The sequence below is a fragment of the Canis aureus genome, chromosome 7, assembly GCF_053574225.1.
Source record: "Canis aureus isolate CA01 chromosome 7, VMU_Caureus_v.1.0, whole genome shotgun sequence".
In the NCBI taxonomy this organism is placed as follows: domain Eukaryota; kingdom Metazoa; phylum Chordata; class Mammalia; order Carnivora; family Canidae; genus Canis; species Canis aureus.
The window spans coordinates 70,291,303-70,296,682 of NC_135617.1; the positions used below are offsets into that span (position 1 = coordinate 70,291,303).

Sequence of the window (5,380 nt, forward strand, 5' to 3'; positions counted from 1 at the left end):
TCACTTCTACCTTCAAACACTCCGTTTACTACAGCTCCTTGGGTCTCATGAGCTTTAGTCCCATCAGTCTTCAAAACCAGATGCTTTGGGGGTTTGTCTCTCAAGCTCTGGTCTTAAAAGTTGGAGTGTCTGATATGGGGTATGAATCCCTTCACTCCTCAGGGAGAAACTTTGGATTTTGAGTTCTCTTCTACTGTGGCTGCCTGCTTGGTAGTGGGGTTTATGGTGAGAATATGCCTTAACCTCTCCTACCTGCTTCCATGTGGCTTCCCTTTCATTTGCCCTGTGTAAAGGGGTCTGCCAGTCTTATTTACCTACTTTTTTCTTTTCAGAGGAAAAGACTCTACCTGTAGCTACAGATCCAGTGTGTCTGTGGGAAGAGGTAAGTTCAGGATCTTCATATGTCACCATTTTGAAGTGGAACCTGCATTTCTTTTCTTCTTTTCTTTCTTTCTTTCTTTCTTTCTTTCTTTCTTTCTTTCTTTCTTTCTTTCTTTCTTTCTCTTTCTTTCTTTCCTTTCTTTTTCTTTCTTTCTTCTTTCTTTCCTTCCTTCTTTCTTTCTTTCTTTCTTTCTTTCTTTCTTTCTTTCTTTCTTTCTTTCTTTCTTCTTCTTTTTTAAAGATTTTATTTATTTATCCATGAGAGACACAGAGAGAGAGAGGCAGAGACACAGGCAGAGGGAGAAGCAGGCTCCATGCAGGGAGACCGATGTGGGACTCAATCCCAGGACTCCAGGATCACGCTCGGAGCTAAAGGCAAGCACTCAACCCCATGTTTATTTGAGAAAAGCTCATAACGAAATGTGAGCAGAACGTGAGTTCCCATGCAAGGGAAACATAAGGGCTGCATAGGAAGAGGAAGGAGAGAATGCAGATAAGGTACTGCAGTCAGCACTGGGGGTTCCAGGTCAAGGACGAGGAAGAGGGAGCCATCGGGGAACACAGGCTGTGCAGGGTCACTGAAGCCAGGGCAAACCAGATCCTGAGAAAGTGCTGTATTTGTGGAAGAATAAGAGCCAAGCTGGAAACCTTTGGACTCTGAGAAGAAGCTGGAAAGGAAGGTTTTTTCTTGAGGGTCACCATCTCCACTTCAGCTCAGGAGTCCTGCAGAAGACAGAGCAGAGTATTGTTCCAGACCCACCTCTGCAAGCAGCTTCTCCCCTCTCTCAGGGCCTCATGTCAAAGCCCTGCAGTAAGAAGAACATTCTTAGGTCTCCCCGAGCCAGTGCTATCTTAGAGACCATTTATTTAGTGGTGAAAAGAAGCTTTACTGCAAACCACCTGATCACATTCCAGTCCTCCTGTTATTTCTGTCACCTGGCTTGCTGTCTCTACCATCAGTTCTAGGGACCAAGGCTATCTCTAAAAAGGACTAAAGAGCATTACCCATTGGCTGAAGTCCAGAGTGGCCTGAAAAGAAAGGGAAAACATATATGCTTAAAAGTGTGGAAGCAAGTCTGTTCCCAGATACAATATCCCCAGCCACAGAGCCCCTGCTTAGACTTCTCTAACACTACAACCCACATCACATGATGCCAGGGTGGAGAGGAGAGTAGGAAGTGAGGAATGTGACCCATGAAGTTTCTGTCACACAAATTCAGTGTAGTTTCATTTAGAGGCTCTTCCTGCATTTGCCTCAGGATCTTTACCCACAAACTCCATGCTTGTTTACCTCAGACTTCCCTTATGTCAGGAAGGTCCCTACATTATAGATGATGTACCTGTTTTTAGATCACAATGAACGACTCAGAGCAACAGTGCCAGAAAAGAAGCCCATCTTGAGGCCGGCACTGGTGCCCAGGGTCATGGGGGAACCATGACCTGTGATATCACAGGTGGGTTCAAAACAGGGATGACCTCTTTCTGTCTTCCAAGCATCTTACCTTCCAGGAAGTTAAGTGTTTATGGAAACAATTACTAGGCTATCTCCAATGACCTGTTCTGAAGAGAAGAGAGCATGGAACAAATGAAAATATAGTGTAATGAGAGAGAACCCTGACACTCAGGAATAAGCAAAATTCCCTCCTTGGTGAGGAACTTATGAGGTCAGAAAGCTTCTCACTCCATTCCATGGTGACAGGGCTTATCGAACTTGGGTGCTCCACTTGGCAGTTGTAGACCTCTCTACTCTGAGGAACTGTCTCCAGCATCACCAGAGTCTGGAAGGTCTAGTCTCCATTACAGATCAGGCCTGTGAACACGACCCCAGCTTCCTCTTCCTGGCCATTCTGGAAGCACTTGACTTCGATGTGGCCTGGATAGAAACCATTCACAGAGCAGACCAGGAGGTTGTGGTGCTGCAGGGGTTGGGTCTTCACAGGATACACTGTAAACTCAACTAGAAGAGAATTGGTCAAGGGACTCAGTGAGGAAGACAGAGTAAGTGTCCCTGTTTGGCTGCCTTGCTACCTCTAGTCTCTGGCCCCAGACTGCATCTCAAGAAGGCTTCCCTCAAAGTTGGCCATGTGGCCCAAAAAGAGCCAGTACCAGGAGTCTTAAATTTAATCCTGACAGCATGGGTCCATTAGATTTGAGAGATGTTGTGGAAGTTTGTCAGTTTGTTTGTTTTTTTCAGAGTGCGAAACACTTATTCATTGTTGAAGTGTTTACAAATCTTTGTCTGACATAAGAGATATTAACTGAAAGTGTCCCTTCTGGAGCTAAGCTGCCTGGGTTTAAATCCAAGCTCTGACTCTTACTGGTTGAGCCTGGGAGAGTTTTTAAATTCTCCTGTGCCTTAGTTGTCTCATCTACAAAGGGGAAAAATAGTACTAACTTACCCCTTAAGGTTTTATGAGGGTTGATAGATTTACAGTGTGTAACATTTGCATTTTCCTTTCCTCAGCACTAGAATCAGTTATATTTCCAAGGAACTCTGGTTCATTTTGGAGAGAATGGTATCTAGAAAGCAATATTTCTGTGTTAGGTGTACTCATTGCTATTGAGATGTCAAAAATCTCAGACTCTATTTGTAGACATACACAGAAATATATCTACTCTTATTTTAACAGTTACCTACTTATATTGAAAACCATACATCTACATCTAGCTGTTTTACGTATAAAAATTATAAAGTCTAACTAAAAGAATGATTCTTAAAAGCTACTTGAAAGAACTGAAGATCATTCAATGTAGGTGGAATAAATGAGGAGATAATTTTTCAGCAAAGGGACATAAGATAAAGTTAGGTGAGCTCAACATTTACTCAGATCTTCTCTGGAGGATGCTTCTTGGTTTGAAAGAGAAGCTGGGGGAATATAGCTTAAACAAAAACATACAGTCTTATCAGAATGAGAAGACATAGGTCAGAGTTTGGTGCTGAAAAGTTGATTGAAACTCAGAAGAGAATTTCAAAATGGACGAAGACTCAAAGAGGAAGCCACATTCCTTTCAAAGCAGAATTTGAACTTGTTGAATTTGTTGTATTTCTCCTTTCTGGGATTTTCCAGTTAAGTTTCACAAATGTTAAAGACTCAAGCTCTGACATTTCTATTCAACTGCTATTAAAAGAGATAAAATGAATATGTCAACAAAGGCAGACAAAAAAGAATAAAAGAAAAAGAGTAGAAATGGGAAAAAATAAAACATGCAGCACAGTGGTAGACTGAAATCCAACCATATCATTAATTACATCAAACAAATATCATCAAGTACTCTAATCAAGAGGCAGAGATTGCTATATTGGATTAAAAAGCAAGGCTTCTCACAAGAAGAACATTTAAATATATGTTGCCCACAAAAAAGGGATTTTAAGTATAAAGACAGACTAAAAGTAAAGGATGGAAAAATATTGCGCATCTACTAATAAGAAAATGGAATGGTTACATTAATATTAGTCAAAGAAAACTTTATAAGGATATTACCAGAGATAAAGAGAGATACTTCGTAATGAAAGAGCCAATACATCAAAAGACATATAATTCAAGTGTATATAGACCAACAACTGGTATTTATTTATTTATTTATTTATTTATTTATTTATTTATTTATTTTTTAAAGTTTTATTTATTTATGATAGTCACACAGAGAGAGAGAGAGAGAGAGAGGCAGAGACACAGGCAGAGGGAGAAGCAGGCTCCATGCACCGGGAGCCTGACGTGGGATTCGATCCTGGGTCTCCAGTATCGTGCACTGGGCCAAAGGCAGGTGCCAAACCGCTGCGCCACCCAGGGATCCCAACAACTGGTATTTACACATTGTTTCCAATTTCACATGGAAAACACACCAAAATATATCACATATATTGACACTGAAAACACTTCAATAACTTTAAATAAATTTAAAAAACAATGATAAAACTGAACAAAGTTATCAGACTCTGGAAATTTACCAAAGGACAAAAAATTGGGAAACACTTAACAAGGGAATTTAAACTGAATCCTAACAACAGTAGAAGTCTGTAGTATTTTAGCTAGAGGCTTCTTTAAACAGCACCTCCTCCCAACTCCAATTGATGGTGCAGAATTTCTACTAGGGAGGCAGCTAGGCCATGGAATGTGGCAACTCCTCTGCTTCACTGGAGGGAGCTGACATTATTTGGGAAAGAGCATGAAGAAAAATCAATGTCTTGGGATGTTGTAGAATAACAGCCAAGACCTTAGGAGCAAATAATTAGGGAAGATGAACATATCAACTAGTCACAATACTGGTTGGAACAAGCAATAAAATGGCAGAGCAGTCAGAAATGTAACAGGGTGGGACACCAGGGTGGTTCAGTGGTTGAGTGTCTGCCTTCAGCTCAGGACGTGATCCTGGGGTCCTGGGATTGACTCCCACATTGGGCTCCCTGCAAGGAGTCTGCTTCTCCCTCTGCCTATGTCTCTGCCTCTCTCTCTCTCTCTCTCTCTCTCTGTGTCTCTCATGAGTAAATAAATAAAATCTTAAAAAAAAAAAAAAGAAATTTTACAGGGGGTTCCAAAGATAGCCAAAGAGAATCTTGCTAAAATCCCACTTATGCCTGATGATCTGAAAGTCTGCACATAAGCTAGGTTATGCATGCTAAGGAGGAACCAGATAGTGTCCTAGGAAGCTAACTCAACCCTGACTGAATATGAGGCCTTGGGAATGCAGAAAGTAAAAACTAGGACATATTTGTAAACTCCTTGAACTTTGAAAACATTCCCCAAGTCACACTCAGATCCAATATCAAAGTGTATATGCCTTACTGGCTGAAGGTATTTAAGCAGAACCTCTGATAAACTGTTGTTCCTATTAAGTTATAATGACCCAAAAGTGATCCTAGTAAGGTGGGCATAAAAATAAAAACAAGAATTATAAAAGAAACTGAGCAGGGAGATGATAGTCTGTACATTGTGGGGAAATAGACTACAGAATTAGCCCAAGCATGTCACTAAAACAGAAAATAAACAAATAGCAAGAA

At 40.9% G+C, this 5,380-nt stretch overlaps 1 long non-coding RNA gene across 1 annotated transcript; it reads right to left on the reverse strand.

Moving 5' to 3' along the window:
• Nucleotides 1-738: 738 nt before the first annotated feature.
• Nucleotides 739-2,032, reverse strand: LOC144317720 (uncharacterized). The gene is made up of 3 exons (XR_013383721.1): nucleotides 1,884-2,032; nucleotides 1,282-1,410; nucleotides 739-1,187 (listed from the first exon to the last, which is right to left on the reverse strand). It is a non-coding gene; the product is annotated as an uncharacterized LOC144317720 (long non-coding RNA).
• Nucleotides 2,033-5,380: the final 3,348 nt, after the last annotated feature.